Source organism: Macrosteles quadrilineatus, unplaced genomic scaffold (assembly GCF_028750875.1).
Source record: "Macrosteles quadrilineatus isolate MER2022 unplaced genomic scaffold, UCM_ALF_1.0 Scaffold_2__2_contigs__length_208266976, whole genome shotgun sequence".
Taxonomy (NCBI): Eukaryota; Metazoa; Arthropoda; class Insecta; order Hemiptera; family Cicadellidae; genus Macrosteles; species Macrosteles quadrilineatus.
The window spans coordinates 45,363,492-45,376,034 of record NW_026542595.1 but is presented as its reverse complement, the minus strand read 5'-3'; positions in this window follow the sequence as shown (position 1 = coordinate 45,376,034).

Sequence of the window (12,543 nt, the reverse complement as noted above, 5' to 3'; positions counted from 1 at the left end):
ACATTTGGAACATTACTACTTGGTTAAAATGTCGTTTCTTGTAATAAGACGATAGTAAAGCGATTAGTAGCCGTTAACTCTAAGTAGGTGGAAGAGATAAGTGTCACCCTCCGCAGACCCTCCTATAGCAGTAATGAGTCTGTTCGATGGGTCGATGTTAGCCTGTGTGCACTGTGCTATATACAGTAGGTATATTTCTGTGAAGAATATACTGCCTTGGGTATTCTACCTATAATCTTTAAAATTGAGCTACAATAAGACATTATTACAATACCATAATAAAATTTTATATTTTGAGAGCCGACAACAGTTTTGTGAAGATTGTTTGCGATTTTGTTGTAAATTTATAGTGTAATTTGTTAAAAATTTGGATGTTTTGGCATTTTTTGGCGTTCTTTAAACTAAAGAATGTTTCTTAAAATGTTCAATGCAATGTATTAGATAATATAAACAAAATTATAAAACGTCCCGGTGCTATCAAAATGTCTGTTTGATCCTCAAAATAATAATTTAATTTGAAATAAACTACAATCTAAATGACACTGGATGTATAACCAGTGTATTGCAGAGTAACATTAAAGGGAATATATTGTAATTATCGTATTTAGCTGTGAGGAGCCACGAGCAGTTTGCAGTTTCTAGGGAGCCGTTATTGGCGTTGGGCCATTTCGGTAAGTGTTGTGTGATCAATGCTATAATTACAAGGCCTTCACTACAGGGAGGGGGATAACGCGAACTTTCATGCTTGGCCTTTACTAATCGCTTATTACTGTCTCACTATAATAGGTATTATCTCACCACATAACAATATTTTTTTTCTTTTTACTTATATTTATATTTTTTTTGTCAGTTAAATTTTTGTAAATGCTTAGCTGCATTAATGATGCACAAAGACATAATTATAAGTAATGAAAACGACATAAAATAACAGTATTATTTCCTAATCGCTTTGAAAACAATATTCGAGCCCCTAATGGATTGAACAAATTGAAAGGGATCAAATCATGACGGGATTTCAAATGTTAGGAATTGTAAATTAAAATAGGCTCCTCCCGCAAACTTTGGTTTGAAATGGCCAACCAGAATTACTATGCAATAGTGATAATCTGTAACGCAATCAAATTAACTAGTTTTTTATTACTGTTTATGTCATCAACATATATATGTTGCGAGTCCCATGCCTCACTTTAAGTTTAAGTTTCCTAAAATGATTCACTCGCTTAGCTTAGTCAAGAGGTGTTAGGTTAATGAGACATAAGACTGCTTAAGGGTGTTACTCAACGTGTAATGAACAAAAATTTAAATTTAGAAAAACAACAAAAGTAACAAGAGTTACAACAGCAAAAGAAAACTTAGAAAAGGCAAAAATCAACAATAATAAGATAAATTAATTTACAACGTTAAATTTACAAGAAGAGAAAATCAATTGAAAATGTAAAAGAATTAGTTACTGACAAATTACATGACTTGTATGTTTGACAAAACTTTAGTTATATATTTTATTCTTTTTACATACTGTTAATTGTCCCAGAAGTACACGCACCGATACACGCACTCCCAAACTCCCGATCTTCTTCCTCCGGTGGCCCGTGGTGATCTCTTCGATGTTTTCCTTCAGATCCTCCAGCTCCAAGAGTCTTGACCCCTCCATCTTCTTCATTAGCCCTTCTCATTGGCTGATTACCGATAGGGTGTGTGGCTTATAAATAGGTTAACGGTGTTTCTTGGAAGTCAGCCCTACCGGTCATCGCCTAGCTCACATCAGCTGGGAAAGGAATTTGTAAATCGATGCTCATGCTACTGTTCAACTCTGTTCACACCAACTGGTCGACTAAGTGTAATGTGAACAGAGTGTCTGCATAGATGAGCACCGTGGGTACGGGGTTAATCCCCTTTCTTACACCCCCCTGGTTAAAACGTCAACCTACCACCGGTTGACAATAAAAAAGAAAAAAAAACAACTTAAGGAGATACACGGAAACATCAATCGCGAAGGTGGGAATCGAACGGATATCTTGATGTGCGTTCCGACTCTTCTTCCCCCCTTCCTGCGACGCGACGCGATCTTGAGGATCGGCGCATTTGCTTGTTTCGCGACCCTTCCAGCGACGCGGTAGAATGAGCTGGTGGTGTATAGCTCATAGTCGCTCACGTCTTCTTTCGCCCCATCGAGTCTCCTTAAGTTAATTGATTGTTTCATTAATTTTGAACTATTTAAATATTAGCTGTTTGTTAAGATGTTTTATTTTTTAAATTATTATTATAAATTATTTTTTGATGTTGAGATTATTAATGGTTTATTCTGGGTAACACTTTTTTACATTAATAGTCTTTTTGAGGGGTTTGAGGTTTTGTGATTAGATTCATTTTAATATTGAGTATGTGGATGAAATATGCTGAAATAATGAGTAAGATTGTTAATATTACAATCCAGACTAATAAAATGTACAAAATTACTCTTCTATCATCTAAAATGTCGGTCCAATTATTCTTTAATGTTATATGATTAAACAATTTAACAGGTTCTAGATTCTTTACAACAAAGGTGGGAGTAGTGATATTCCAATCGTCTATTATGAAGTTTGTGATGTTGTTGAATTCTGATCTATCGATCCTGTCTAGTGGGTCAACTTTGAGATAGTTTAAATTTGTCCATGAAAGAGGAATTAAATGAAAAATGGCTGGTGATTGATGGTCTCTGGAATCACAAGGAATGATAGTGTCAATGATTATTGTTTTTCCTTGGGAAACAGAACAGTCACAAGGTAATCTAATCTCTAGAGTTCCGGTTCTCATTTTTGGTATGGTTTTAATGTTGAGTTTGTTCAAACAATTGACTGTTAAGTCACTTTTTATGTTGGTGACTAGAAAAGTGTTAACTGATTTTTCTTTTACAATCACGTGATTAGGTGAATCATAGCAATGAAATTCACAGTGACTTTTTAGGTCTGAAATGTCTGTACCATTTAATAAATAAAGTGCACACATTGATGACTTGGAATATTGTAAATTGTGTCTTGGGATCAAGCAAAGGTTGGAATTGCGTTCATTGCAGTATTCATTATTTTCGGTCTCTACAATGTAAGTTGAAGTGTTCGTTTTAATGACTACAATTTTAGTCTCCGTAAGTTGGCATATTTTGTCTTCCCACATTAGAGGAATAAGGTTATAGGTGTATGATTTGTATTGCAAATTACTTTTTTGCAAGGGAATTTTGATTTGTAAAATTATATTTTCGTTTTCATAGTGACATTTGCAAATAGGAATACTGTAATAGGATTCAAGTTTCGTTAACGGAATGGCAGTGGTTAGATTTTGTTGACTCAATTTGATTTGAAGCCTAGCTAAATCTTGCTTCAAAGTCGGGGGTGGTAAAATCGATTCGGGGATTTTGTTATTTTGGCAGTCTTGTTCTATTTTATAAAGTTGGTTATAATACAAAGTTAGGTAAATGTATAGCCAAGTTTCTTGTGTGTACTTAGCTAGTTTTAAATCAAAATGTTCAGAAGTTTCATTTAAGTTTGATTTTATATTTCTGTCATAATTTTGAAATGTTTCATGGAGTGTTGTCAGTACTTTGTTGATATTTGAAGAGAAATTGTTTAATTTGGTTTCGGCTATAGTAAAGTCTCTGTGTTCATCTTTCACAAAATCTAACAGAGAATTTAGTTTATCGTCAACTTGTACTTCATTTTCCGCAAGATCATGAAGATTTGTCATGGTAGCTACATTACAACACCATTCTAAACCTCTTCCGATAAATTCAATGGAACGTTTAATTCGTTGTTGAGGTAGTTCTTTATTTAACTGAATGTTCGGGTCAAAATTTACTTGATCAATTGAGAGCATGTCATGAATAAAGGTTTGAATTTCTGCTAGTGTTTGTTTGAATTTGCAGTTTTGAAGTTCGGTTTGAATTAAGCTATTGCAATTATGGGGACGGGGTGTTTGATGAGATTTAGGGATCGATTGGGTTATTTTAGTCCGATAATTAATTTGGTAAAACAAAGGCGCGACAGAATGATAAGGAGTTACGATTGACGAGACCTCGTTAAATGTTACGCCGGTCACGATATGCGTTGGAATTTCCGCGCCAGCTGATAGAGTAGGTTGCCATATGAGAAGGATAGTGGCGAGCAGAGCTGGAACGGCGACATGAACAGCATCACGGCGTCTGGGTTGAATGGACGGCTGACTATGCGATGGCGATGAAGTCATGTCGTGTTGCGGTGACCTTGTACTTGCTGGTGGCTTCAGGGACTCTTTTACTGCTGAAACTTACTTAACAGTGGAGTTAGTACATGTTTTAATAGATTTATTCACAAATGTTGGTACTTGGTAACATACAATTTTAATTGATTCATATGCTTTCCCTACTAACACTATCTATCTACTTATTGTAATGAATATTTAGTTGTTTGAAATTTATGTTACATGGAACTTAAAATATGACACTTGAATGATACCTGATGTTGTTAGATACATGATGACACTTTGTTATAGGAGTTTTGAACATAAATGTTTTATTTTAATTATTTATGAATTCTTGCGTGAAAGTCCTTTCTTTCCTTAATAATCTAGAGAGTTGTAAAGAAAATTTTTTTGAGTGAATAATTAAGGGTGATCAATCCTTAATTACTTCTCGTTGAGTGGAGTTTGTCCTTGGGCTGTACACCAAACCAAATTGTATGTCACTGAATGTCACTAATTATCATTCATCTTACGCGCACTAGTAAAATCACTAAGTGTCCGACGTGTAAGTAAGTTGCTCGTTACAAGAACTAAAAATACAGTTACAATGCTAAACTTGATTACGATTGTCTGTGTGTGTCTGCGTGGCCACGCGATATTTTTGTATTAAAAGTCGACTTAACACTTGAGTTTTGTGTAGCTACACATTATTTACATAATATTTACACAAGTTTGCGGGAGTGCGTGTGCTTCGGGAATAGACGTACTAATTGTTTCTTAGAATACACATTGCTTACGTATGACTAACTAAACCTAAGTGAATACTAGGTAAGGTCAAAGCATATGAATCATATATGTATTGTGGTTAATTATTTTGTGTAGCAATAAATCAAAATCAGTTAAATAGCTAACTTGTGAAATATATTTATGAATAATTATTGTATGTTACCAAAATTATCTTATAAAATAAACATAGTATCTATTGACCTAACGTAACTAAATATTTTTATTTTACAAGTCTTGTTTGAAAAACTTTCATTCGGGAGACATGAATTACTTCTTTGACAAGTTTACCATTTTTTAAGATTTCCACTAGATATGAGACTGGTGTAACTTGTTTTAATACAGTATAAGGACCTTTGTAGCGGTAAGAAAATTTGGTTTGATTTTCCCTTAAATTTTTAGGGTACCATATGAGAACTTGGTCTCCTGGGTGTAAGATTAAGTCTCTCCTATTCCTATCGTAATACATTTTTTGTTTCTTTTGTTCACTAGCTATGATAGAAGGTATTGTGTCCCTGATTTCATTTACAATTCTTAAGTTTTCTAACAGATCTTTTTCTACATTTGGATTTACAAACAAAGTATCACTTGGAAAACTTGGCTCAAAGCCTAAAAATAAGTACGAAGGTTTGTACTTGGTTGTCTGGTGTTTACTGTTATTGTTAGCAAAAAGTACATAGTCAATGTATTGTGACCATGCGTTTGGTTTTTCAGCTACATAATGAGAAATCATATTTATCAACGTGTTATTAAAGTTTTCTACTTGTCCATCAACTTGTGGTGTGAAAGCACTACTTAGAATTTGGCATGTACCTATTGCTGTGAATAAGTCACGAATCAAATTGTTGTTAAATTCAGTACCTCTATCTGATTGTATAATAGAAGGTGTTCCATAAGTACAAATTAGTTTTAAGAGACATTTTACAATTGATTTACCATCTGCAACTACAAGTGGGAAAGCAAAAGCAAATCGACTACAGGCATCAGTTACTGTTAAAATGTATTTATATCTATTGCTAGGATTTAATGGACCAATTATGTCAAGTTGGATTCGTTCAAATATTTTGTTAGTGGGAGGGATAGGATTAAGGAAGCCATACTTCTTCTTCGGAGAGTTCTTTCTTTTCTGACAACTTTCGCAGGTTTTCAAGTAGTTTTCGACATCTGTTGACATACCAATCCAATGATATCTTTCTTTGATTTTTCCGAGAGTCTTGAATGTACTTAGATGTCCTCCTGATAACGGTGAATTGTGGTACTCCTGAAGGATGTTGTTGACGAGTTTTCGTGGTATTGCTATAACATGTCTGTGAGGATCAGAATCGTTGTACATTCGGTAGAGTACAACATTCTCCGTCTTGTAATACGTGGCCATTTTCCTGTACTTTTGTTCCACAAGATCAGGATTTTCCAAAGCAAGTAAGATGCATTTTAGGTCATCGTCCTGAGCTTGCAATTTCTTCAAGTCCACGAGATGAAGGGCATTTACTGAAGTAAGGTTGAAAGTGAAATCCTCTTCTATAGTCTTGTCAACCGGATTTCTGCTTAAGAAGTCAGGCAAGACTAAGGATTTACCTGCCTTGTGAGTAATTTCCAGGTCGTAGTCACATATTAAATTCGAGAGTCTGGTGAGTCTAGATGAAGCTCCTTTAAATGATTTATAATATTGCAATGCAGAATGATCAGTGAAAACCTTTACTTTTCTTCCAAATAAAAATTCTCTCCATTTTACCAATGCATAGACTAAGGATAAGAATTCTTTTTCTGAAACGCTGTAGTTAACTTCATTTGGTTTTAGTTTTCTACTTAAATACTGAATAGGATGTTCTGTAGATGTTTCTGGATCATACTGGGTCATTACTGCTCCTATAGCATAATTTGATGCGTCTGTGTACACTCTGGTCTCTCTGTGTTCTACGAAGTGGCTGAGAAGTGGCGGTGAGGTGAGAATCGTCTTGAGTTCCTGGAATGAAGTCTCACAGTCGTTTGTCCATTGAAACTTCTTCGTTGCGTTGAATTCCTTTATGAGTGTTGTTAAGGGCATGGATATTTTTGCAAAGTTTTTAACAAATCTACGGAAGTAATTTGCAGCTCCAAGAAACGATCTTACTTGTTTAATGGTAGTTGGGGTTTTAAATTTAATTATGGATTCTATATTTGTTTTTAATGGCAAACAGCCTTTAGAACTTACTTCATGTACAAGTATGTTTATTTTATCGTACATGAATTGACACTTTTTTGAGTTTAACTTTAGGTTAACATTGTTTAGCTCTTGTAAAATAATTTCTATGTTTTCCAACTGTTCGTCAAATGATTTTCCTAACACGGTGATGTCATCAATGAATGGTATGCATCTGCTATACAAATGTTTTGATAAAATTCTAGTTATGGCTCTTTGGAAAGCTACTGTAGCAATGGATAGCCCTTGTGGCATTCTTCTAAACTGATACTTTCCCGTTTGTGTGATAACGGTTAGATATTTTCTGTCTTCTGGGGCTATCTCTAACTGGAAGAATGCGTTTTTCAAATCTAAGTGAGTAAAATAAGTCATTTCAGATAAACAAGACAAGACCAAATCTACTGAGACTATGGGGAAATTTTGTTGTTCTAAACATTTGTTAACTGATCTCAAATCAGATATTACACGCGATGAGCAGTCTGAGTTGGTTATTACGAACATTGGGCTGGCGAACTCTGTGTATTCGGGCGATTCTTCGAGTATACCTGCCTTTGTTAGTTTTTCGATTTCTTCTTGAAGGATTTTGCGTTCTTTTAGGCTTTGCCTATAAGGAGGATGATATACTGGTTTAGCATCTGATTTTAGGTTAAGTTTAACTGGTGGTAGTTTAGCTGGACCTAAATCTTCTGTCTTGTTAGTAAACATGTGGCTAAATTTAGATAATATTGCTGCTAACTTATTATGCTGATTGACTGTCAATTTTGGATTTATGTCAAGTGGGTTGCCATTTCTGTCAAGTGCAATTGTTTTAGAAGGATGAAGTGGTTTTATTTTAGGTGGATGTGTGCATGTTCTTGTTTTTACTCCGGCATTTGGTTTTAAATAACCTAATATTACGTTTTGTTGTAAATAAACTTTTGTGAATTTTCGTTTTCTGATGAGATATAAAAGTGGAGGTTCTTTTTGTCTCGGTAATTTAAATCTATATCAAGTTCATATTGATGATGTTCTGGCAAGATTTCCATTAATTTGTAGTGTTGTTGGGGAGCAATAACTGTGTCCGTAGGAACTTTAATTTCAACCATGTCATTACTAGACTCCGCTATAGTTGTTAGAACAAACGGTTTTAAATTAAGTAACCAAGATTTGTCCATTGTGATGCAATGAACTTTATCTTTATTCGTTAGTCTGATTTCCTGTTTCTTAAAATCCAATTCCATGCAGTTTTGGAATAAAAACCAATTTCCCAAGATTACGTCAGTTGCCAAATCTTCAATTACGTAAAAGTCGGTTGGATACACGGAGCCATTAATTGTTATTGGTAGTAAAAGTTTTCCTAATACTTTGACTGGTTGATCGTTAGCAGCTACAATTAAGGGTAAGTTATCTGTTTGAAAGGATAGGTTATTTACAATTGATGATTTTATCAGGCAATAGTTGCAACCAGTATCTAAGGTAGCTGAATAAGTCTGTCCATTTTCTGGTATATCAATATTTAGTGTCAATGTAGGGAATGTTTTTGTTTGATTAACATTAAAAATTAAGTCATAAATATCCGATAGTGTGCATTTAGATTGTCTTTTATCACATTTAATTAGGGTTCTCAAATTTAGGTGTTTAGAACTTTGTTGGAAAACTTCTTTGTCGATTTGATTCTGGAGGGTTGTTGCTTCACTAGCTGTTAAACAAACTCCTGCAGTTGATGAATCCACGTGTCTATCCGTAGAGGTTCCTGGAAGTGATGTACTCGTACTGAAGCTGTTGTTGTCATCCGACGTTGAAGGTCGTGAAGAGTTAACAGATGTACGTGCCACATCTTGAGTCTTGGGCTGATCAGCTGTGCGGTGCTGTGACGTCAGTTGCTGAGACGGTGTTCCTAGGCAGCAGTGGGTCGACGCTTGTGACGTAGGCGTTTGTTGTGGTGCGCTATCTTCTCCATCAGCTGGCTGCAAGGTCGTCTTAGGTTCAGCCGTAGCTGTAGGAATGATGTTGGTCTGGTTCTCTAGTTGTGTGTGTTGAATATTTCTTGATGTTATTGTGGTTCTTGGAGGAAGTGATTTAGTTATTGGGGTTACTTTAACTTTATGTTTTACACGAAACGAATCCTCAATTGTTGGAAAGTTGTATTGGTATTGAGGGCTTAATGGTGAAAACATATTAAATTTTGAATTATTGGATGCTTCTAAGATTGATGATTTGTTGAAATGTGGGAAACGTTTAGTTGTGTTCCAGAAATATCTCGTGTGTGTTTGTTTATTTTGGGAAGCCAAATATCTATTTTGTGGTAGTTGACTTCCCTGCTTTAGAAGTTTTTTGGAAACTGTTCCCTTTTAGCAGGACGCCTAAAGCACTGGTCAATGGTGTGGTTATTTCTTTTGCAATATGCACAAAATTTGGAAGGTGTATTTGAGTATTTTGGATTCCTATAGTTAGCTCTAGCATTGTACCAACAATTTTCTGTGGCGTGATTGTTTTTGTTACATATGTGACAAAAGAGTGGAGTGTTTTGTGATTGGTGTGGTGATCTATAATTTAATCTGGTTCTTGGGATAGGTTGTCTGTTGGAGTGATGTGAATTGTGAGGTGAAGAGCTTCTCGATAAATTTTGTGAGTTTCGAGAAGTGCTTCTGGGCCTATATTTTTCAGCTGACCTGTCATATCTGGGATGAGGGGAAATGTCTCTTCTTTGTGTGGATCTTGAACGATGATAAGTTTCTTTGTGTGGGTTGTCCCTAGAGTAGTTTGTTTCATCAGGTTTGACCTTGAGGCTTAATAATGTATCTTTTATGTCCCTAAGTTCTAATTTTAAGTTGTCTAATTCGTCAGTTTCATACGTTACCGATTTTGGTTTAGGTTTTATTAGGGTAACGCGTTCAGCTGAGGTTTGGTATTTTCTCTGATTTTTATTCCTAATAGCTCTTTGAGATTCAATTTTTAGCAGATTTTCGTTTAGCTGTTTAAGTGAGTTGTTTTCCATTCTCACTAGGTCATTACAAATCTCCGGTTTTATTCCCTGAATTACGAATTTTATTATTTTTGCATCATTCATATTGGGATCTATTCTGTGGGAAAGGTGAATGATTTCGTATAGGAATTGCATTGGAGATTCATTTTCTCCTTGTGTTTGATTTTCAAGGACCGTCTGTAAGTCATCAATTAATGCAACTGGGCTGAATGCTTTAATAAATTCAGACTCTAGGTTTGCCCAACTAGTTTCATTGTTTTCATGTTTGTAGAGTGCAAACCATTTATACGGGGTAGACGTTAAGTGTGTGGGGAAAAGTTCAATTTTAGTTTTTTCGGACCAATGGTTGCACCTTGATGCAATATTGAATTTTTGAATAAATTCATGTACATCTTCTGAAGGAAGACCTGAGTATGTGCCTGCTTTTACTAAGGGAAGTTTCTCTTTTGACTCATCAGCCATGTTTTTGTTGGTTATATATGATTTAGGTTGAGATACGATTTGTGTTGATGTGTTAGGGGTTTCTGGTTGGTTGTGATTTTGATGGATTTCTTGATTTAAGTTTAACGAATTAAAGCTATGTAACAATTGTTCGTGTTCTATTATTGACCTGTTTTCATAAAGGTTTTGTGAATGTTCAGGTCCAGGTTGTGTTAGGTTGTCAGAAGTGTGTGCAGTGTCATATGTTGGTTCTTGAAGTATTTTCTTGAATTTTAGCAAATCTCTAAACTGTTCTTTTGTTTTGTCTTCTAGTATGTTGTTAAAGAACAAGTCTGTTAATGCCTCAGCAAAACTTGGATGTCTAAATGCAGTCTTGAAAACATCTTTGGTGAAAGCTAATTTTGTTCTTAGATTGGCTAGGGTTTCGGTTTCAGGGATGGGTGGGAGTTGTATTTTATATTGACAAGCTAGTTGTAAAGCCTCAGTTTTGTTTAAGCTATATATGTCAATGTTAACAATTTCAAAATCTAAATCCATAAATTATCTTTTAAGTTTTAGTAATGTGACAAACCTACATAAGCTATTGTTACATTTGGTGGTTTTATTAAGGTTATGGGCCTAGCTAAGATACGTGTTTTTATTTGAGTTAGTGGCCTATATTGTTTTGTTCATAATCTTTAAGTTTTATCTTAAACTAACACCCTATACATTTTACGATTCGTGAGTCTGATACTAACTTAAGTGTCTATAATTGACTATGAATAAACTAAAATAATTCACAAGTCATATAATTTGTTTCAAGATAATTTATTAAAATAAATGTAGGATCGTTACTGTTTAGTTAAAATGAAAAGACAGCCTTCGCCGTGCGGCTGCCTCCACCATGCGAGTCCCATGCCTCACTTTAAGTTTAAGTTTCCTAAAATGATTCACTCGCTTAGCTTAGTCAAGAGGTGTTAGGTTAATGAGACATAAGACTGCTTAAGGGTGTTACTCAACGTGTAATGAACAAAAATTTAAATTTAGAAAAACAACAAAAGTAACAAGAGTTACAACAGCAAAAGAAAACTTAGAAAAGGCAAAAATCAACAATAATAAGATAAATTAATTTACAACGTTAAATTTACAAGAAGAGAAAATCAATTGAAAATGTAAAAGAATTAGTTACTGACAAATTACATGACTTGTATGTTTGACAAAACTTTAGTTATATATTTTATTCTTTTTACATACTGTTAATTGTCCCAGAAGTACACGCACCGATACACGCACTCCCAAACTCCCGATCTTCTTCCTCCGGTGGCCCGTGGTGATCTCTTCGATGTTTTCCTTCAGATCCTCCAGCTCCAAGAGTCTTGACCCCTCCATCTTCTTCATTAGCCCTTCTCATTGGCTGATTACCGATAGGGTGTGTGGCTTATAAATAGGTTAACGGTGTTTCTTGGAAGTCAGCCCTACCGGTCATCGCCTAGCTCACATCAGCTGGGAAAGGAATTTGTAAATCGATGCTCATGCTACTGTTCAACTCTGTTCACACCAACTGGTCGACTAAGTGTAATGTGAACAGAGTGTCTGCATAGATGAGCACCGTGGGTACGGGGTTAATCCCCTTTCTTACAATGTATATAAATGGTATATTCCTCGACGAAAGTAGAACAGTTTTTATAATGTCTATTTGTTTATCATTTGACAGGTCCACATTTTACTACTAGAGATATGACTTCGCATATGATTGTATTTAGTAGAAAGTTGTGTGAGAAACTTACAGACATAACTATAAAAGTTTGTCAGAACACGACCCGTTCGTTGCAACTGGTAACACAATTCAATATTTCGTGAAATGTTCTTTATCGTAGTGTGTGCATTGTGTATTGAAAATGTCTTCTTTACATTAACAATAGTCCATTATATTTATATTTATTTAATGGTATATAATATGACCGTCGAAATGCTGCACAGCACGTTGTTTTATACAATTACCTCC